This window comes from Alligator mississippiensis, chromosome 11, assembly GCF_030867095.1.
Source record: "Alligator mississippiensis isolate rAllMis1 chromosome 11, rAllMis1, whole genome shotgun sequence".
Classification (NCBI taxonomy): Eukaryota; Metazoa; Chordata; order Crocodylia; family Alligatoridae; genus Alligator; species Alligator mississippiensis.
The window spans coordinates 12377447-12400396 of record NC_081834.1 but is presented as its reverse complement, the minus strand read 5'-3'; the positions used below and the strand labels follow the sequence as shown (position 1 = coordinate 12400396).

Below are 22950 nucleotides of genomic sequence, written 5' to 3'. Positions count from 1 at the left end.
GAGAGACATTTTTGCTTCTTTATTCTCTGTGTTACTACTGGCATGACTTAAAGCAGCCCCTGGGCTACTCCAGCTTGAATCAACTGACTGTAGTTTCTTAGGGAACATATACCATCAGGAGGCAGCTAAGAACATGGCATGCTTTGGGCAACTCTCCACCATCACCACCCCTGGCTAGCACTTGTTCACTGAAGAATCTCCCACGCCTGGTCTGTATCTTCTAGCAGCAAACTTGCATGAAATTGCTTTTCTTTTTTGCTCTGCTTTCAGATGTATAAGAGGTCTAGAGGGAGGCAGAGGCTCCTCTGATAAATAGACAGATATAGTCCATTACTCACCACTGACTTCCTTTTCATATTTGTATTTACCACCTAGTTTCTCTGGTGATGGGTGCTTTATACAAGTCTAGACATTTGTAATGAGAATCAGATTGAGGGCTTTAGACTGCTCCTGTCCCAAAGGAGAGGGTTTTCTGCTCAAAAGATGATTTCCATTGAGTTGTTCTAAACAGAGCCCCTCCTTGCCTGGAGGACAGGTGGACTTCCAAGGTTCCTAAGCTAAATGTGATAATTGTTAAGTAGGAAAAGGGGGGAAGGAGAAATAGAGAAAGTTTCAGGGTGTTAGATCTGAACAGGAGGTCATCCTGAACAAACACTCCAGAAGGTCATTGTTGGACCTGACTTGGTCTCTAATCTGATCCCAAATCCTTTGGATTTGAAAAGTGGGTCTGCAAAACACATGAGAAAAGCCTCCACCATGAGATGAGCTGATGAGCTGGGAATAACCCAAGAGCAACCTGCTTCATATAATACATTAGTGTGGCCATCTCTTCTGGGAAGATCAACAACCATGGTTGTTATTTAGTGGTGCTTGTGGTCCCGCACACTCTGATGGTAACTTTTGACACCATGGTTTTGCACATGATGGGGGTATGAATTATGAATTGCTAAAAATGCTAAAAATACACGTCTTCCTCATTAGATTCGGTGAAGTCATCAAACATGCTGCTAAGCCAAAATCTTAGGGTGTCGTTCTAATTGTACCCCAGGGCCTGGGTGAAAGGGTGACTCTCCAAAACTAACTGGTACTGAAAGGAGCTTCCTTTTGAGGATGTGCAGGCTGAGTCCAGCTTTGAGAATTTCAGAGGATTGAGAGGATGGCATGGGAAAAGGGCAGCTTGAGATTTCCAGCTGCTACAGACTAGGGGCTGGGCCTTGGAGCCTGGAGACTTCTGGATAATTGGGAAGCAATGTTGGGTCTGGACATCTGCCCAAGGGGCTTCTGGTTAATAGAAACTGCAGTGCTGAATCTTGATAGTTCATCACTAAACCCATCATCACCATCATCATTATTATTACAGAGATGGGTTCAATCTGGAAAAGCAGATCCCCTCACCTTCATCCTTCATCCTACAGGCATGTGATGAAAGTCGGTTGCTGGCCACAGATACTTGTGCCTCTCCAATCCAGTTAGTTTCTAAAGTGCCATCCTGCTCAACCTTCATCCTTAAGGGATAAAACCCAGCTCTCGACCCTCCTCAGCTCTGACAGACCCAAGCAGAAACAATACATCTTAACCCCACCTTTGAACCTGGCCAAGTCTGAGTCCGGAGCTGAACTTCTCAGTTCAGGCCATATTTGATTTTTCACTCTGACTAATTTGGAGCTTAGCTAGATGCTTTTGTGATGTGTCTTTGAGGTGACTGCTGTGCACTAGCACTGGCCTATTGAAACAACTTTAAAATATAGAAATTACTGCTAGTGTCCAGCTGGCGACACAGTAATAACATAGCGCTTCCTGCATACCACTCTTCCTGTTACCCTGTTTCACGATGCTGGGCTCTCTTAGGTTATTATAAGGCTGATGAATTGCTGAACTGGATAGCTGCATTGCTTATACTGTAGTGAATGGAGGTTATGATGTGTTGGACAAATTCACTGATGCGTGTTCGGTGTCTAGTAGTAAGCAGCAGCAACTCTGGCTTGGAAAGAGAGCACAGTAGGTTCCTCAGATAAAAACAGCAGTCACTTCTCAATAGCCAGCTCATTTGCTGCCATCTTCTGTAAGAAGGGCTGCATAGCTTTCCACTCTGAAGTACCAGGTTTCTATTCCAAGCTGATGCCCTGAAGCTGTGTCAGAGGAGGTAATAGTGAGTGGTCTCTTCCATGTCCTTTCACCTTCCCTGGGGGCAGGAGACTCCGGCTGTCTGCAAATCTCTTGGTTCACACACCTGCTGTGGGGTGCAAGTGTGAATCTTATGTATTGAGCCCATGTTGTCTTTAAAAGAGATTTGATTCAAACAAACATGATTTCTGAGCCACAGCTGCAGCCGTTGCTCTGCTTTAGGATATCCCCCAGAGTTAGGCTGGAATGAGGCCAGTGGCAGCCTATATTTGGCATGTATTGTTTCATGTTGATCTTTGCCTCTGCTTTTTCACCTGTTGCTATCTTTGGACTTTTCTTCCCTTCTTGTTTTCCAGGCTCTGTCAAAAAAAAGTGCAAACGAGAAAATAGTTTAATGTAGGCCTGGAATGTGGAACCTGAGAGGTCCAAGGGGGTGAAACAAATTTGCTGATCCCGAAATCCTGTTTTCCGGATCAGCTGGAATCCCTCCCTCAACCAGTTTCTGGCTTCACCCCTGCTGGATTTCCTCAATCTGTCAGGAGATTTTAACTGTCCCTTGGTCTCCACATTGTGCCCCTCTTGCCCAGACACATGGCTCTGAGCCAGGCCTTTTCATGGTCTTTCTGGCAATGGAAGGATTAGATGAAGCTCCTTCCCTTTAGCCCACTGGGCTGCCTGGGTTGCACAGAGCAGCTAAGCACATGCTAGATATTTCACACTCCACAACAGCTTAAACAGAGCTTGCCTGCAGAGATGAGGCCAAGGCCCCAGCAGGCTGTATAAGGTAAGCAAACCATGAGGTTATTGGCTTGGACTGTGTCTCTTGTAAGTTCTGGCATCCAGCAGAGTTTGAAAGTGTTAGGACTGCAACATCTTTTTCTCTCTTTATTGAATGAAGGAAACCTCCTTAGGAATGACTTCAAGAAAACACCATGGTTAGATGCTTAAAGACTCAACAGTAAGAAGCTCTGTTGGAGCTGGCCTAGCATCCAAGGCCTTAAATTGGAAGTCAGGGCATGTGGTTTCTATTGCATGCTCTGACACTGACCTATCTTGTCATCGTGGGCAAGTCATTTAATCTCTGCACCTCTGTTTCGTCTCCTACCTTTTCTCTGTCTCGTATTTCTGTATTAAAAGGTCTCTGGGGAACAGATGGTTTTGTACAGCATTTAGTGCAGTGGGGTCCCCAGTCTCAAGGACCATTCAGCTTTGGTATTAGGCTTTAATGGAATGAGCATATACTACACAGAACAGCCTGTTCTCTGAGATGTTCAAGTGCAGCCATTTCTAATAGCGTCCTTGCAAATAGCTTATGTGACAATTATGCAATACCCCATAGCAAGGCAACTGGCTAGAGATCAGGTGTAATAACACAGAGTCATTCTAAAAATTCAATGGGGCCTTCTGAGCACACCATGTATGTGTGATTTCAAAAAGAAATGACACCAATAATTCAGATATCCACAGGGCTATGCACCAAGTGAAGCTCTGTTCTGCTCTTCCTGGGTAACAATTATCCCTTGTAATTACAGGGTTCCTCATAACGAATACACAGAAAGAGCAGGTTTAATGCTGACATTCTCTCCAAATAGTATTTATATGGTAGATGTACGCTTGTGTGAGTTCGTGTGAGAGAGAGACAAAGACAAAGCTCTCACAGGGAATACGTTTAGGTTTCTAACTCATATGAAAGATATAGGCACAAGCTCTTAGGGGACTAGGCTGCCTCTCGTCATGCATCCAAATAGTGCCTTGTGCACTGGACCTGTTCCTTCATTTCCTGATAGAAATGAATTTGCACATAATAATACATTTACAGGGTGTGCATGTAAAGAAAGAAAAGGGGCTTTGTTTGAAAGAGACTTAGTTTGAAATTCGCTCTCACATACACACTGATACCATACTGTAAGGAAAATAGTTAGCAAAACAAGCCCCAAACACCCCCCCCCAAAACAAAAACAAACAAAAAAAAAGTCCTCCCATATCTGCTGAGCTGCCCAATAATTCCTGGTAATGTCATACTCCTTTCAGCAAATCACAGAGTCTTGGCAACGTTGACTGCCAGGTAAAAAATGTAACTTTATTTTGCAAATTTTATTCAGGGAAATCTCCCAAATACATGCTTCCTCAGACTCCAACAGCTTCTAATCTCCTGACTCGGCCCTCTCTGAATAATAGCTAGGGATGAACAGAACCAAGGATGTTAAATATTGATACTTTGGATTTTGTCACTGATTATGCTATTAACACTTACAGAATCATTCATCCTTTCAAATCAATACACCCTGAATTTTGTATAGGGCTCTGCAAAGTCATATTTAGCTTTGTAACGTAACCCTTAGTGTTGAAAGATGATAGGGGCGGGGAGGAAAGTTATCCAAGCTCTTCTCAAAAGCCTTGCTATCCTTTTTCTTATGATTTTAAGTCAGGACTGAAAGGATCATTAGGAAGCATAAAATAGTTTGGAAGAGACACTCTGGCTACAGACACACGCTGTATGGATCTGTTGCATTCCGTGTGTCTGACCCTGAAAGCAATAGAGAACTCAATAGACAAAGGCAGTTGTTAAGAAACAACCAACCCTGCAGGATATAATCAGCCTATGAAAGTTTGTTTCGATGAGGTAAAGTTTCCAACTCTGTCTTTCATTGGTTTGGGATATGATTGCATGATGGAGAGTTCTGAATTGGTGGGTACCTGGAAAGAAAAACAGTATTTCTGTATCAGGAGTTCAGCTAAGCACCTATTATTAACTTGGTGATTATTTTTTTCCCACATTGCCTCTAAAAACTTAGGTCCAGATCTTGAAAGGTCTTTAGGTGCTAACTTGCTATGGAGGTGCCTCACTCGCATTGATTTGAATCACTTAACTAGGAAGTAGGTCTCCAAATACCTTTTAGGATTTGCACTTGGAGGCCTGATCCTCAGCTGGGATGAATTGGCATTACTCTGTTGTCTATAACAGGACCCTGAGAATTTGGTTCTGATGGAGCTTCATGATTTATTGTATCTGAAGATCTTACCCTTTATTCCTGCTGCTACATGCCCACCGCACACCCCCACCCCATATACATGACTTTAATCCTGTAGTCAGTGGGGCCAACCTTTTTGGCAGGCATGCCACAAATGAGCCCTGCACTCTCCCTGGGTGCCACTCCAATCCCTTTTCTTGCTTTGATCTGCTGCTCTGCTTTCTGTGCCCTCTCTTATCTGTCACTGGGCTGCCTGTCCCCTCTCCAAGTTGCCATGTGCCACACAGAGGGGCTTCCTGTGCCCCTTGTGGGCCAAGTTACCCCTGGGCCTGATTCTTGCATGGGCCTTCTCCTAGTGATCAATGAGTTGATTCATGTAGACAGAGACTACCCAAGTGAGTAAGGATTGCAAGGGCACTTCCAAGATATGACTTCCAAGGGCAGTAGACAGTGTGCAGAGATTTCTATGGGTTACTATGACTGTCAGGCAGTTTTATACAACGGAAACTGTGCCAGGCTGGTTATAAGGTGGATAAAACTAAACATTATGGAAATAGGATCTTAGTCAGAAAAGCTGAGCCTTTTAGTGATAAAAGCAAACTATGTTTAAAGGATTTCTTTTTCCTGCCATTCAACCCTCATTCTTTGATCCTTTAACATTTTTTAATTCAGGCGATTAACATTTTAAAAAGGAAGTCAATGTTATGCTGCAGGCCATACCCAGATGATGGCAGGTGTCAAAGGGGGAATTCTCTTCCCCCCTCCCAGCATTAAACAACTGGCGGTGTGTAATATCATTGTGGTTTTTTTGTTGTTATTTCCACCTGAAGCACCTTGTGGTGGTCATTGCTTGGGAAAGGGGTGTGTAATGGAACAATGGTCCGATTTAGTGTGTCAAATCCCATGGTCCAGCATACAGCAAGCAATAAACTCTTTTACAGCAGGTTTTGCATTGCAGTCCAAGAGTCCCGTTACTTGCTAGTGGCAATACGGCACTTGATGTAGCAGTGATCCCATCAGACAGCAGGGTTTCAGCAGGAGTTCTGAAATGTGAGAAAGATCCCCAGCTAATTTTGTTAAAGCTTTTTAACTAAGAGGGGTTGATAATCATTTTTCCTGAAATTTTCTGTATTTATATCTTTACCCTGAGGGAGGTGGGCAGGGAAGGGGAGATGGCGATGCTGTGTTGGATGTTTTGTTGTTCACTTCCTTGCTCTATGTTATCATCCTTGTCTTTTATCTTGTTAGTTGTGTGCAGGTCATGGTGATTGTTGTCTCTCTGAAGCAAGACTTACACAGCAGATGGATTACAGCTATTTTGCTGACATCATACATTTTATCCCTGTTCATAACAAATGAACTTAACACTTAAACAGCTTTGCACATTGTATTCATCTAAAAGGCTGCACCATGAGCACTTCTGCTATGGCCATGAACTTGTGACCTCTTGGGCTGTCAACCATGCACTTTAGCACCCACACCCCTCCAGCTCCCAACCTGCTGTAATAAAGGTACACACACCCACAATACCATGACAGCCTGAGTGCTCAGTAACTGCTTCAGTCCTGCCCTTGGCCCTAACAGCCTTGGGTAGCTTGTGAAGCAATGTTGGCCTTGTCCATTGTCCTGCTACTAGGCTCAGCACCAGTCTGACTGTGTGAGGGGGTCAGTGAGGTGATTCTTTGGATCACAGCCCAAAGGCAACACACCCAAAATGAAGCATCTCAGATTCACACTTGCCCACTAACTTGCCCTCCCACCTTACCCTCATGCAGTGTCTTGCCGGTCTTGACTGCCCATTTGTTCCCTTTTCCTTCAGCACCATTGCATTTTCCTTTATGGTGCCCTTGTGCATGGAATACCCTTTCTGAGATCACTGTTAAAGCCATGACTGTCTCGCTCTTCAAATCCCCTTTCACACCTGCTTGATCTGTGCTGCTCAGTTGAAAAGCCTGACAGGCGGTAGCTAGGATGGCGGCCAGGGGGGACTTGTGATTTCTAGCTTATTATGATTCATTGATAAATAGCTAATAGTAGGAGCCATCTATGCTAGCTGGCCTGTGGAAAAAAATGGTCTTATCACAATTTCCCTCATTCTGCCTTCTCCATTGTTTCTGATGCTTACAGCTATTGGCTATGTCTTGTAGGCTGTGATGACAAACGTTGCCCATGGAAGTGAAATTTCCCTTGTACCCATGGGCAGATCTAGACCTTTGAACATGGGGTTCAGATGGTGAGGTGCATCATCATATATAAAACAACACATATTTTCTCTAGTTAAATATAAACTAGAAGCTTTACTAATATGCTTGGGGCCTTAGGCTATATTATTCAGTTTCAGATCGAAGCAAAAATAAATATAACTTCATTACAATGGGTTAAAACATTCTGCAGGACTGTGAAATAGGAGCTTCATTAACAGGAGAGACAGCAGAATTGCAGAACAAAGGCTATCTTGATTAGTGGAACATCAAGCGTATTAAAAGGAAGCGTATTAAAAAGCGTATTAAAAAGAAGCATATTAAAAAGCGTATTAAAAAGAAGAGACGGTTGTTAACACCTGTGGAAGGAAGGATTTAGAAGAGATCAGGTAGATTATAATGAGCCATGAAGTCAAGTGACTCTCTCAGCATGGCCTGAGTAGAAATGCTGCTGCCACTGTCAGGCAGTTGGTTTTAAACTTTGGCTGGAGCAGGAATCAAAGTTGGGTGCAAGTGTACCAATGCACCCCCCTGGATCCACCCCTGCCTGTCCCTATCTGGGAACTGGGATTATATTTTATTCGGTGTTTGAAGAGCATAGTGGGACTTGGATTATGAAGGGGGCCACTGGATACTACCACAATATAGTTAGAATAAAAGGGACTAATCTCATCTTTAAAAAAATCAAGCTGGTGCCCTTTGTACAAGAAGGAAAGGGGTAAACCTCGAAATAAATGCCAGTCAGGCAAATTTCAGGACTGTATGTGGTTTGGATTTGCCACTTCCATTTATGTGACAAAACACTTCTGACTTAGGGTCTTCAACACTCCCTGCAGATCAGGTGAAGAACACCTGCCTGCCGCAGCTGACGGTCTATAGGCACCATGTCACGTCAAATGCATCACACAGCTGTACCCTGGCACAGAAGTGAAGCCTCCAGTTGAGTCATTAACTATGCATGGTTTGTGTGTTTTTGGATTCATGCTTGTTGCTCTAATTATCTCTCTTTTAGTCAACATGCTACAAGCACTTGCAGAGGTCACTCAGCTGCCACTTCACTTCTCTCTGCTTTTGTTCCCTCAGTATGTTTTTACAGAGCCGTGTGAGCCAACGGTGCAGAGGGGAGGTACCAAACCTGCTTGGTTATACAATAAAGATGCAAGAGAATAATGTCACCATCACACTTGTGGGTCACAAGATAAATCCTTCCTTCTCTGAAATAGCTTTCCAGGGCCTGAGGGGTTTACATGGTACAGGGGGGAGCAGCACAGACCCCAAGAGAGTCATTAATGCCTAGGCATGGGCATTGTACTGTATTGGTCTCCAGCAGTGCCCTGCTGTTCTTCAAAATGCCTTCAAAATGGGCTTCTGAGTTTCCATCTGTATTATATTTTGAGGATAACTTTGACTTCACTCTGTTCAGGCATAAGCAAACCCATCACTTGCCAAGATCAGTTTGATTTATTTTTCATTTCCAGCAGCTGTATAACAGCTGTATCCCTGCAGTGCTGGCATACACTGTTCAGTACAGGGATCTTGAGCTTGTACCCAGCTGTCTTTTTGGCCTGTTCTCCACTGCAGAGTTTCACTGGAAAGATACTGAATGTGTTTACATTGTTACCAGATTTGCCCATCCCTTTGAGGTGCACTCAGAGTTGTTCCTGGGGTCTCCGCAATTTTATCAATGTACTTCTTGTGTCACTTGTGTTTCTATACGGGGCTCTATCTCTCCCTTCTTCAAGTCCTCACCCCCAATGGAGCTACCTTGCAGGCTTAGTTTCAACGGGGCTGGGTTCCTCCAGCTCCCGAATCAGTCGAACGCACACACACACACACACAGATTAACAGAGCGTGTCTGAGCTGGCCAAGTCAATCAGCATTTCCAGGCTGACACCCTCATATGCCACAGACTCAGCACAGAACTTAGTTCAGAAGAGCATCAATAAAATGCAGTCAGACACATGCACACAGGTTAACAGAGCATGTCTGAGCAGGTAGGGTTACTCAGCATTTACAGGCTGACATCTTCATATATCATAGCTCAACACTTCTCAATCTCTTGTCCCAATTGTCCTGATAGTAACTCCCTTGATGAGCAGACCCCACAGGATTTGGGGGCTTTAAAGGGATCTTTGGCTTAGGTAAAAGAAATGTTGCTGCAGAACAAATAGGGGTGGGGTGGGGTGGGGTGGGCAGGGGTGGTCGAGAAGAAGAAAGAGTAAATGTGGTTTGGAGAGAGAGTATGGCAAACAGCTTGACCATAAGTTATTTTAGTACCAGGTATTATGAAACTTATGATGATACTGTAGTAATAGCCACACAAGGCAAAAAAACAAAACAGCTACAGTACTACACAACTTCATTTGGGTATTTTTGGAAAACTAGCTCAAGTCTGATCAACAAAAGTCAGGTTTATAAAGTAATGCCTGGAGTAAGAGAGGAGAGGGAGAGAGAAAGAAGAGATTCAGTCAAGTCTGAGGCTTAGAAAGTGGGCTTAAGGCTTAAACAGAGAGAGAGAGAGAAAGAGAGAGTTGGGGTCTCACCACTCTGTGGAGCTTGAACTGGTTCTGGTTCCAGGTGTTTGCTGGAGCATGCAGACAAGCTGTTCAGGTTCAGGTCCAGAGTGCTTGAGACAGGCAGGGCCCCCAGCACCATCCGGGGAGGTATTCCAGGCAGAAAAGGAGAAGGTGAAGTCCCAGTGGAACTGGTGCAGCATTTGGATCCAAGCACCAGAACAGAAACTGGAGCTTGGGTAGGATTTTTTTTAGGGAAACAGCAATGGTTCAAGGGTTTGTTTATGGGGAAATGTCAGTGATGGCTCAAGGGAGTATACCAGAGTTATTTTGTTATGCTGGACAATAGAAGCTGATCATTCCTGGCTACGGGCAGCTGTTACTCTGAAGGAGTTCACAATGCAAACAGGCAGATTCAGTGTTTTGGGTGCCAGTAAAGGAGTCATCATTAGAATTGGTCCGATAAATGCTGAGCTGGGTGTGTGCAGACATGGGTTGATTAGCATTTGGAGCAGAGATCCCCCATCATGCAGTGCTCCCCTGCTTCTCTGGTCCCAGAGTTCAGTGCAGTCCTTGCCTTGGCATCTCTGTTCTCCACTCTGAATGCTAATGTTGGTGCCTCTTTGTCCCATCTTCAATGTAAATGAGACTAGGGGAGTTGCCTTACCCCTATCACCCTTGTCTGGAGGGATTTAGGAGCATCTCCCATGGCATCTTTACTGCCTTTTGTAAGTCATTCCTCTGATCAGTTGTGGTTCAGGCAGAGGTGGGGCGGGGGGTGAGTCCTCCATGAGTCAGACAGGCTGGGTACCACGCCAGCGTTCCCCAAGAGCACAGAGCTGACAGGTAACAACATGCCCAGTCCCAAAGACAGTAGCAGACAGGACCCTCTTTTTCACTTGGAGAACTACTCCACCTTTGCTAGGTTGAGGAGGGCTTTGGCTGCTGGCTGAAGGAGCTTGGAGACATTTACATTTGGTGCTTTGGTGACTTAGCTGCTGAGCAGAGCTTCCCAGAGCCACTAGACACACATGCTTTGATAGTGTGATGATGAAGGCTGTGGTCTACCATCAGACGTTCTGCTGGCAGTGAGTAGTAGCCCTTGTGTGTCTAAAACTCCCTTTGGTGTTTGTGAGAACTCAGAATAGATGAGGCATGCAGACTGTGGTTCCCTGTGATGGCCATCTGGTGTCGGAGAAAACGGTTCTCTTCTTGTCCCTGTTGGCACTCCTCTCTTTGAGATGCCTAGATGCTGCTGGCAGTGATTAGCAGATTTCCTTTTCCCTGCTCAGGCATATATATAATTAGGAAACAGTGGGTGCATCTACATGTTCGTTGATGCACCGGAGATACTGTGCATTTAGCTTAGTACTTTCTTAATAAAGCACTAACTAAATGCACAGTACCTAAAGTTACTGTGCAGTAGTGCCAGCACACAGTTAATGAGTGATGTTTACTGTGCATTAGCCTAATAACACTGTGTAGTAGGCTATTAGCATGGTTTTTATTGTGACACACTACTGCACAATGTTATTAGGGCGATGAGCAGTAAGTGTCTTGCGTAGACACGGCCAGCGATGTTTGCAGTGCAACAGTGAAGAACTTCCCCTGGATTATTTATTTTTCTCTTTGGTGGCTATATTACCACTGCAAATGAAGGTGGAATTACTTCACATAGAGGCATATGAGTGGTGGGCATTGATTTTACTCTTAGTTTTAACCTAGGGAGCACAGGTAAGAATTGCAGTGAAAATATTGGGGCATGGGCTTCATGCCAGTTCTACAAGACAGCCAGGGACTCTGGGTAGCTAGCCCGTGATGTCATACTTTAACTGTTGATGGAGCTAGTATGCCATGCTGTGCTGCAATCACCCCTCTGAATGCAGTGGAGACACCCCTCCTTTCAGCCCCGTGAGAGGCAGCCTGCATATGAAGGGCAGTAGAATAGAGTTGTGAAATCATCTCTGAGACTACCGAAGAGCTGGCTTCAGGAAAATATCAATTACAGAAGGTGCTGCACTTTCTTTGTGTGACTCATGCAGAGCGCGATGGATCTGACACACAAATAGAATTAATGGGATTTGAAGAATTAATGAGCTGGAGAACTCAGAGGAGCAGAGACACGTGAACAAAATGGTCCTCAACGGAACTGCAGTAGACCGGCATCCAGAACAGCTCTCGCCAGTCTCGCAAAGGTTTCCTTGTGAGTACAAATAATAACAACTCAACTTCGAAAGTGCCCCGACATCCAAGCAATTAATGCACTGCACAGAATTAAACATGTGATTAAAACAATGCATCCCATGCAGGAGAATGAAACCAAATGTCAACTTTGGGATGTGGGCTTTAAGTCTGTGGACAAAAAAACCCACTCTCTCTCCTATTTGCATGTGGAGTCATCACAGGTAGTGTGCCCAGTGTGCCGACCCCATTGTGACACTGCAGCACATGCAAATGCTTGAGCCCATGATTCAAGTCAGGTGGGACAAAGGCAGAATAAAAGACAGAAAACAAAAAAAAGGAGCTGGATGTGGGAGGGACAGGCAGAGTGGGAGGGGAAAGGGATAGTTAATAAACAAGGGGTTAAGAAGGGTCATCCTCATTACCCAGCTTGTACACAAGCTACAATCAGTGGATCTCAAAGTACTTTACGAAGCACTTGACAAAATGGGATTATTAATTCCATTTCATTAATCAAGCATCTGAAATATGGGCAGCAAGTCAATATGGGCAGAGCCTGGGCAGGTGTCTCGTAAGACCCGGTGCCTTGTGCTGCCCCTTGGGCTACACACCCCCTCCCCACATCATGCTCTCCATAGCCCATGTAGAGGGTATCATGGGGAGGGATTAGTATTTTGTAATGAAAAACCTTCTGAGAGCGCTGTTTGGGGAGTCTGTTTCCTTTAATGCCCAAGATTTCTATGCCTCTCCCAGCCAATTTTTCCTGGCTACACAGGGGCAAGCAGGGTGTCTACAGGGTCTGCATGTCTTGCAGCTAGCTGGGGTAGTGCCAACAGAGGAGCTGCGGCAGCACAGAGCTTAGTTCAGGCTGAAAAACCCACTCTTGAAGCTGATGGCTTTCCTCTTGCTAACTAAGCTGTCTGTTACTGCAGCTATGTTGTTTTTGGTACCAACTCCCTCCTGTCATCTAAGCCTGGATCCACTGTGTGTCTGTTCACAACAGAAAGGGTTGGGATAGATTTCCAGGGCAGGGCAAGCTCCATAGAGCATTCCTCCTTCCCTGCCATGGTGCCAGCCTGGTCTCTTACTGAGCTGAGATTCAGGGCTGGTGGGAGGGGGGAGGCATCCCTAAAAGGCGGGTGGTACGTGAGCACAGATTCCTTTGATGATGGGGGTCAAGGGGGATCTGGCCTTGGAAAAGGGTTCAACACCCAGCAGTGCCACCCAGGAGCCTGTGAAGTTTTAGCTATGGGCCAAGGGTGTGGACATGTGGGTCTGTGTAGCTGACTGAGGAAGATGAAGGTAAGCTTTCTCTTCATGATGGGTCACAGCCTCTCCTGGCCTTACCTGGCCAAACAGTATCATGGATCAGCCCCTCCTGCAGTGATACTCCAGGCCACTGAGGGACCCTCTGGGACAGTGCCATCCCCAGGGGCTGGAGCCACAAGCCTGTGGTGCTCTGGGTGAAGAATGTTTCTATGCCCAATATCTCAGGCAGAAAAACTGGTGGAGCTCCCAAGTCTTTCCCATGAATCTTGTTGCTGTGTTATCACTGCTTCTTTCATCCTCAGCTGTCTTCTCTTCCTCCCTCCCCAGGGTGAGGACCTTGGCTTCCTGCTGCCTACCATGCCCTGACAGTGAACTTGAGCTCCTAAAGCACAGAGTCATCTAGTGATCCAGATCCCTCCTGCCCCATCTGCTCCACCTGGGGTTTCTAGGGAGCAGGAGGGGCGTTCAGCTGCGTGGTTTATCCCTGCAGTGGAGCATCTCCTGAAACATAGCATTCATAATAGCAGTCTCTCTAGCCTAGGGTCATACCAGCCCTGGAGACCAGGACCCAAACGTGGTGCTGAGCAAGGGTATCAGGCAGGGAGATGCTGGGGGCAGTAGCAGCACTTCTGAAATAAAACAGCAACCAATGCCCTGGGAGCTATTGAAGTGTAAAGCCAAAAAACCCCCATATCTCATAGATTTCAAAGATTTCATAGACATTAGGGCTGGAAGGGACCTCGGAAGATCATCGAGTCCAGCCCCCTGCCCAAAGGGCAGGAAGTCAGCTGGGGTCATAGGATCCCAGCAAGATAAGCATCCAGTTTGCTCTTGAAGGTGTTCAATGTGGGCGCTTGAACCACCTCCGGTGGCAGGCTGTTCCAGACCTTGGGGGCTCGGACAGTAAAGAAATTCTTCCTTATGTCCAGCCTGAAATGGTCTTGTAGTAGTTTGTGACCATTCAACCTAGTCATCATCCCTAGGGGCGCTCTGGTGAACAAACGTTCCCCCAGATACTGGTGGTCACCCCTGATAAACTTGTAGGTGGCCATCAGATCACCCCTGAGCCTGCGCTTTTCCAGGCTAAAGAGCCCCAGGGCTCTCAGCCTGTCATCGTAGGGTCTACTTCCCTGACCTCTGATCATGCGCGTGGCTCTTCTCTGGACTCTCTCAAGCTTCTCCACATCCTTTTTGAATTGTGGAGCCCAAAACTGGATGCAGTACTCCAGCTGCGGCCTCACCAAGGCCGAGTACAAGGGGAGAATGACGTCCCGGGATTTGCTTGAGAAGCATCTATGGATGCAAGCCAGCGTTTTGGTCGCTTTACTAGCCACAGCATCACATTGCAGGCTCATGTTCATCTTGTGGTCAACGATGACCCCCAGGAAAGCCAAGGCTGCAACTGAACTCCAGCTAGCTTTGAGCATCAAGGACAATAAAAAGTCCTTTTTCAGATATGTGGGGAGCCGGAGGAAAAGCAGGGGCAACGTTGGACCCCTGCTGAACCAGATGGGGCAACTGACAACTGACGCCCAGGAAAAAGCCAACCTATTAAATAGGTACTTTGCGTCGGTCTTTCATCAGCCCCATGGGACGCCCGTGCCTGCTACAGGGCCGGGAAGTCCGGGTGAGGGTGATCCCCTGCCCTCCATTAATGCTGACTTCGTGAAGGAACATCTTGAGAAGCTGGATACCTTCAAGTCAGCCGGCCCTGACAATCTTCACCCCAGGGTACTCAAGGAGCTGGCGAGCATCATAGCCCAGCCTCTAGCGCGGATCTTTGAAAACTCTTGGTGCTCTGGTGTAGTGCCCGAAGACTGGAAGAAGGCCAACGTGGTGCCTATCTTCAAGAGAGGGAGGAAAGTGGATCCAGCTAACTATAGGCCCATCAGCCTGACTTCTATCCCGGGGAAGATCTTAGAAAAGTTTATTAAGGAGGCCATCCTTAATGGACTGGCCGACGCCAACATCTTAAGGGATAGCCAGCACGGGTTTGTTGCGGGTAGGTCTTGCTTGACCAATCTCATTTCCTTCTATGACCAGGTGACCTATCACCTGGACAAGGGAGATGAGATTGATGTCATATATCTTGACTTCAAAAAAGCCTTCGATCTGGTGTCCCATGATCGTCTCTTGGAGAAACTGGCCAATTGTCGCCTTGGGTCCCCCATGATCCACTGGCTGGAAAATTGGCTCCGGGGTCGGACCCAGAGGGTAGTAATTGATGGAAGTCACTCATCGTGGTGTCCTGTGACCAGTGGGGTCCCCCAGGGCTCTGTCCTTGGACCCATACTGTTCAACATCTTCATTAATCATGTGGACACTGGAGTCAGAAGTGGACTGGCCAAGTTCGCCAATGACACCAAACTTTGGGGCAAAGCATCCACGCCAGAAGACAGGCGGGTGATCCAGGCTGACCTGGACAGGCTCAGCAAGTGGGCGGATGAGAATCTGATGGTGTTCAACGCTGATAAATGCAAGGTTCTCCACCTTGGGAAGAAAAACCCGCAGCATCCTTATAGGCTCGGCAGTGCTATGTTGGTTAGCACTATGGAAGAAAGAGACTTGGGGGTCATCATTGACCACAAGATGAACATGAGCCTGCAATGCGATGCTGCGGCTAGTAAAGCAACCAAAACGCTGGCTTGCATCCATAGATGCTTCTCAAGCAAATCCCGGGACGTCATTCTCCCCCTGTACTCGGCCTTAGTGAGGCCGCAGCTGGAGTACTGCATCCAGTTTTGGGCTCCACAATTCAAAAAGGATGTGGAGAAGCTTGAGAGAGTCCAGAGAAGAGCCACGCCCATGATCAGGGGTCAGGGAAGCAGACCGTACGATGACAGGCTGGGAGCCCTGGGGCTCTTTAGCCTGGAAAAGCGCAGGCTCAGGGGTGATCTGATGGCCACCTACAAGTTTATCAGGGGTGATCACCAGTATCTAGGGGAACGTTTGTTCACCAGAGCGCCCCAAGGGATGACGAGGACTAATGGTCACAAACTACTACAGGATCGTTTCAGGCTGGACATAAGGAAGAATTTCTTTACTGTCCGAGCCCCCAAGGTCTGGAACAGCCTGCCGCCGGAGGTTGTTCAAGCGCCTTCATTGAACACCTTCAAGATGAAACTGGATGCTTATCTTGCTGGGATCCTATGACCCCAGCTGACGTCCTGCCCTTTGGGCGGGGGGCTGGACTCGATGATCTTCCGAGGTCCCTTCCAGCCCTAATGTCTATGAAAATCTATGAAAAAAAAGTCTCTTTCTTCCATAGTGCTAGCCAACACAGCACTGCCGAGCCTATAAGGATGCTGCGGGTTTTTCTTCCCAAGGTGGAGAACCTTGCATTTATCGGCATTGAACACCATCAGATTCTTGTCTGCCCACTTGCCGAGCCTGTCCAGGTCAGCCTGGATCATCCGCCTGTCTTCTGGCGTGGATGCTTTGCCCCAAAGTTTGGTGTCATCTGCGAACTTGGCCAGTCCGCTTCTGACTCCAGTGTCCACATCATTAATGAAGATGTTGAACAGTATGGGTCCAAGGACAGAGCCCTGGGGGACCCCACTGGTCACAGGACAACATGATGAGTGACTTCCATCAATTACCACCCTCTGGGTCCGACCCCGGAGCCAATTTTCCAGCCAGTGGATCGTGGGGGACCCAAGGCGACAATTGGCCAGTTTCACCAAGAGGTGATCATGGGACACCAGATCAAAGGCTTTTTTGAAGTCAAGATATATGACATCAATCTCTTCTCCCTTGTCCAGGTGATAGGTCACCTGGTCATAGAAGTAAATGAGATTGGTCAAGCAAGACCTACCCGCAACAAACCCATGCTGGCTATCCCTTAAAATTTTGGCGTCGGCCAGTCCATTAAGGATGGCCTTCTTAATAAACTTTTCTAAGATCTTCCCCGGGATAGAAGTCAAGCTAATGGCCTATAGTTAGCCGGATCCACTTTCCTCCCTTTCTTGAAGATAGGCACCACATTGGCCTTCTTCCAGTCTTCGGGCACTACACCAGAGCGCCAAGAGTTTTCAAAGATCCATGCCAGAGGCTGGGCTATGATGCTTGCCAGCTCCTTGAGTACCCTGGGGTGAAGATTGTCAGGGCCGGCTGACTTGAAGGTGTCCAGCTTCTCAAGATGTTCCTTCACGAAGTCAGCATTAATGGAGGGCAGGGGATCACCCTCACCTGGACTTCCCTGTCCTGTAGCGGGCATGGGCGTCCCATGGGGCTGATGAAAGACCGACACAAAGTACCCATTTAATAGGTTGGCTTTTTCCTGGGCGTCAGTTGTCAGTTGCCCCATCTGGTTCAGCAGGGGTCCAACGTTGCCCCTGCTTTTCCTCCGGCTCCCCACATATCTGAAAAAGGACTTTTTATTGTCCTTGATGCTCAAAGCTAGCTGGAGTTCAGTTGCAGCCTTGGCTTTCCTGGTCTGCTCCCTACAGGACCGGACCAGTGCAGAATAATCCTCCTTGGAGGTGACTCCCATCCTCCATCCTTTGTAGGCCTTTCTTTTTAGCCTCAGGAGGTCTGCTAGGTCCCTGGAGAGCCAGGGGGGCTGCTGTGCCCTCTTGCTGCCTTTCCTCCGAGATGGAATAGACTTAGTTTGGGCATTGAGGATCGCTCCCTTGAGGAGCAACCACTCTTCTTGAACTCCCCTCTCCCTGTGGTCACAGTCCCTTAGGGCCTCACTGACAAGCCTCCTGAGCTTGTCAAAGTCGGCTTTCCTGAAGTCAAGGACTTGCGTGTTGCTGACTGACTTGCCAGCTTTTCGGCGGATGGTGAAGGTGATCAGCTCGTGGTCGCTGTCACCCAGCTTCCCATCGATCACTAGGTCGCCGACTAGGTCATCCCCAGTAGCCAGCACCAGGTCGAGCAGCGTTTTGCCTCTCGTTGGCCCATAGACTTCTTGAGTCAGGTAGAGGTCATCCACGCTCGAGCGGAAGCTTTGCGACTGCTCAGATTTTGCTGAGCGATCCTCCCACGAGATGTCCGGGTAATTGAAGTCACCCATGACAACCATGGTCCTGGAGCATGCAGCCTCAGCCAGTTCCCGGGCAAACTCCTGGTCAAGCTCAGGACTTTGGGTGGGAGGTCTGTAGTAGACTCCCGCCAGTGTGTCCCCTGTGCCGTGTTCCCCACGGATTTTAACCCTGCATCAGAGCACTTAAATAAATTGCCCCCTGCAGTCAGGCACTTTCCCAGAAAAGCTTCAATGCTGAGGCAATGGATGGGTTGTTTTATTACCCTGATTAAATTACACAAGCTTTTCCTTTCTCTCTCCGTTTGCCTTTCAATCTCTCTCTCTCTCTCTCCCTGCATTTGCTCATCCCCCTCCCTTCCCTCCTTCTTGTTGTGGGGGCAGTGATGCAGGTATGACATAAAGCCCTGTTCTCTCTCCACTGGGATCCCCTCCGGTGCATCATTAACATGCACTGCCTGGCAGGACTGCATCATTGTTAGAGGAGATTCCAGTGCGATGCATCCCTCGGCTTTGAAACTCCGGCACTGAGCTGAGCAGTCAGCAGCAGCAGCAGCGGCAAATAACTTCACATTACAGGTAAGAGCAAGTCATTTCTTCTGCTGTAGTGCAAACAGACAAGACATTTCCCAGGGGCAGCAAATGGCTGGTGGGCTCTCCATTCCAGACACGAGGCAGCTGGGTGCCTGGCTTACCTCTGAGCTCTGTAAAAAAATAGGGGAAGCCTGTCCAAGAAAATGAAGCAATAGGGGTTGCGGCTAATGAGACTGGAAGGCAAGGACCCAGCAGCTCATTTGGGAAAAAGTAGCAGGAATTGCAGGGCACTTTGTTATTTTAATGAAATTGGTCATGTCATGGGCAAAACAACAATTCAAACTAACACCGTTACCCTCCCTGCCCAAGTTTACCTTCTCTGAGAGAAGCAATGAGCTGCTGTTTGTAGTTCAAGCTGCATGGAAGGCATCCAAACAGGAAAGGGTTACTTTAATTTAGAAGGACAATCATAATGTGCCCTGGTGGGGTGTTCTGGATGGGCTGTGTATGGCTGAGGAGTGGGTACTGGGGATAAGTTGCATATGCAGAGTCTGCTGTGCTGTCTGTGTGCATGTGGATATGAGTTGCATGGGATTGCGTACATCCACCCCCACCACCCTCAGCTTTCCCATGTGGCCACAACACTGCAAGCATGCAATTTAATTGTCCTTTGTAATAGTCCTTCCCTATCTCTCGGTACCGTGGATGTAACTAAAACTAAAAAGTGCACTTAGTCACCTCTGTTAGCAGAGAAGAAACGAAGCCATGGAGGGCAAGGAAATGATTTTCTGTTTGAATTGCGGCTGTACTGTATCTTATTTCCCCTGCTGTTATGATCTGGTTAAAAAAAATCTGATCCTGTGTGTGTGTGTGTGAGTGTGTGCGCGCGCGCACGTATACATGCACGGAGACTTATACACTTAGGTATGCATTGTGTATCTGTCTGAGGATGGCTGCTGTTCCGTTGAGATTTTCATCACATATGCAGGACTGCAGTGACATAATCCATTATAGCAAGATCCCATAAAAACCATGGAGCTGTTGAAAGATTACTTGACATGTTTGACCTTGGCTCTGAAAAAAATCCAACCCAATAATTGTAATGGATGGGGGAGGGGAACTGTGGAGCTCCCTCTTGTGTGCAAAGGAGAACCCGGGTGAGTTTTGATTGGATGTTTTCTCAATAGTTAACTATGTAAGTTCAGAGGGATCTTCCCCCACCAGACATCTAGACAGACATTAAAATCAGGACAGGACTAAGCGATGCATCTATTTGATAGCTGCTGCAAATTGTAATCTTCCAGGCTCCTGTTTCTTATCATTTGCCAGAGGAGAGAGAATGAGTTAACCTCCTCACTTGGCCAGTTAGATGTCTAATATACATTAACACGGCATTGTTTCCCTTAGGGCAAAAGCTTTGAGCCCTGTGTCTCCTGTTCAGTTAGCAATGCACTATACCACCTCTGTATAGGTGTATACCACTATACTGTATACCACTATACTATACCCCTGCATCTGTGGAGTACCTACACTAACAGTCAACTTACCCTGTCTCATGGGGCAATCCCTGGGAGGAGGGTTGGAGGAGAGGTGACCTTCTAGACCTTTCTCCAGATTCTCCTACGGGGTAGAGCAAGGTCCCCTCCAGTTCCTGGTGGATGAAGGAAGGTGATGATTAGCCCCAAGCTAATGTTGGAGGATCCATTACAGCCCCATGTCATTGGCAGGAAGATTTACAGTGGTTCTAGTCAGTGCTGGTACATCCTGATCTCTTCCCCATGTTATCTGGGCCCTGCTGGGGGAGATGGGCTGTGCTGTTCAGTGACCTTTGAGTGAAGATCAGGCTTGAAATTAGGTACTTGGGTTTTCTGAAAGGGTTGTGCAAATACTGATTGTAGGTGCTCGGGCAATGTTCCTGGAACATCTCTGCTGTATAAACAGAAGGCCAATGAGCAGCAAGGCTCTTATCAGGGTTTGCTATTCAGCTTCTTCAGTTGCCAGGGCTCTGCCTCAGGACATGGACATGTTATATGCACCCATCTGTGGTCCATGACATGCTCTAATGTACAGATGGCAATGTTGGACAGCTCTTTATTCAGGGAAGTGATCTGGAGAGAGAGGACACGCTTTCATCAATTCTCATGGCAGGCTCTGATCTCACACGCCTGTTCGTAAGCACACAGCTGGGCACACCACCAAACACTCATTCTGTGCGTGCAGAGTTAGTGTGTACAACTCACTGGTTGTGTGCATAAAGTGCATAGACACCAACTTCAGGAGGCGAGCTCATCAGTGTGGGGAGAAGTGAGTGTGCAAAACCCCATGCTGAGAGTGGAAAGCTACCCTCTTGTGGGATTGTATAGTCTCAAGAGGGGTTTGGCTCTCGTCCACTCTTGACTTGGGGATCTCTAAGGGAGAGCCAGGATGCTGGAGAAATGGCATGGGTTGGTGTGGGAATAAGGATGTGTTGTTTTTTGCATAAGAAGAAAATAAAGTCACACCTTGGTGGAGAGGAGAGGCAGGGGTGGAGAAGGGAGAGAGATGCAGAGAAGATTACCATGAGATCGGTGAAAACCCTGCTCATTCTCTGTAGTAAGAGGTTGAGGGAAGTGGCACCTCTGCAGAATGGGTTGGGGGAATTGGAGTTAAACTGGGAAAGCAGAGGCTGAGCGGCTGCCTGGTTCCTGAGGAACAATCCCCAATGGATGCAGGATCCACCATCATTCAACCCACTTCTGTACTAAATGCCAAGAGAAAGCTCCCATCCTCTGCTCAGATCCGGAGCTGGGTGGCTTTTTGGCCTTGGTACAAAATCCCGGCAATGCTAACAGTCGTGACGGGGAAGCTCAGGATTCTGCCTGCAGGATCCTGCTTCCCCGATTGTCAGTTCTCCAAATTAATTTTCCAGATCACGAGCTGAACCTTTGCAAACGTCCTCATCTGAGAGGATTATAGAATTACTCCCATGCTAATGAGCAGGTTAGTGCTACGGCAGCTTAAAATCTGGGAAGAAGAAAAGGAGCTGGAACAACCAAATAAACATACCAGGAGAAAAGGGATCCTGGGGTGGCTGGGCTGTCTGCCTCAAACTGCTGGGGAAGGGAAATGGAGGATGCACCTTAAGCCACTGGGGTATATGATCAGCAGGGCCAGCCTTGTTTTCAGCCCTGCACTTTGAGGAAAGGATGGGAGATAAACTTGCTTTAAAAAGAAGCCCCAGCTCTCCTCTTGCAGACACCAGCTTTATCCTGTGGTCACTCCAATGGCTCCACTTTTCTTCTGGAGCAAAGTGGAGTCAGAGTTAGCCCCCTAGGACTGGGCTGGGGAGCAGAATGAGGAAATGTCTCCCAGCTACATCAGATAAAATGCAAAGGAAAGGCCAGTCTATATTTAGGCGAGGGCTGTGTTCTGAGCGGGTAATCCTCTTTTCCTGAATTATCCAGCCCAGGGATTAGACTGCTTTAAACTCCTCATCAGGCCTCCCTTGCCCCATCAGGCCACAGTGGAACAGACCAGCTTTACCAGTGCAGAAGGGGGCAAGGGATGGGAAGAGGATGTGGTGAGACGGTGTGGGCGACATGTTTGGCAGGCAGATGATGCCCTCTGAGAGGTGGCTAAACGTCCAGGTGTCCAATGATACAGATGTGGCATATGATGTAACATTGAGCATTGTGGGGCTGCAATTAAGGAAGACTGTGGAGCTTTATAAATGATTGCAGAGATGAGGAAGTGCAGCAGCATAAAGGGGGAAGGATGGGGAGCACAAGGCAGCTCCTTTTCAGTGCCTTGTAATCTTGCTAAGGAGTCAAACGCCATTTCCTCTGACCAGCGCCCTGGGTTGCTTATCAGGTACACAGTTTTCCACCTAGAAGCCATGTCTGACATGCCTTGCCATGGAAAGCATCTGCCTGGCTTTAGCTGGCTATAGCAACAAGATACTGGGTTTGCAGGTCAGTCCCATCTGCTTTGAGCTGGAATAAATCACTATCCTCTAAAATGGTGGGTTTAGTTTAGCAGCACAAGGGAGGGAATGTGATACAACATGGGAGATGCTGCCAGCCTCGGAAAGGCAGAGATGGGGCAAGGAAGGGTTGAAGACAGGAGTGGTGTTAGGAGGACTGTGTGGCATTAGTGACTGAGGTTGTGGGGTGTGGTCCTGTGTGTGAGTAGAT

The 22950-nt window shown here is 47.4% G+C and overlaps 1 protein-coding gene across 1 annotated transcript in view; it reads left to right on the top strand.

Annotated features, from left to right (window-relative positions):
* Positions 1-18665: 18665 nt before the first annotated feature.
* Positions 18666-22950, top strand: part of SV2B (synaptic vesicle glycoprotein 2B) — a 105981-nt gene continuing 101696 nt past the window's right edge. Inside the window, exon 1 of the mRNA XM_019477881.2 lies at positions 18666-18823. The gene's annotated coding sequence lies outside the window, so the exon portion shown is untranslated. The remainder of the gene's footprint in view (positions 18824-22950) is intronic.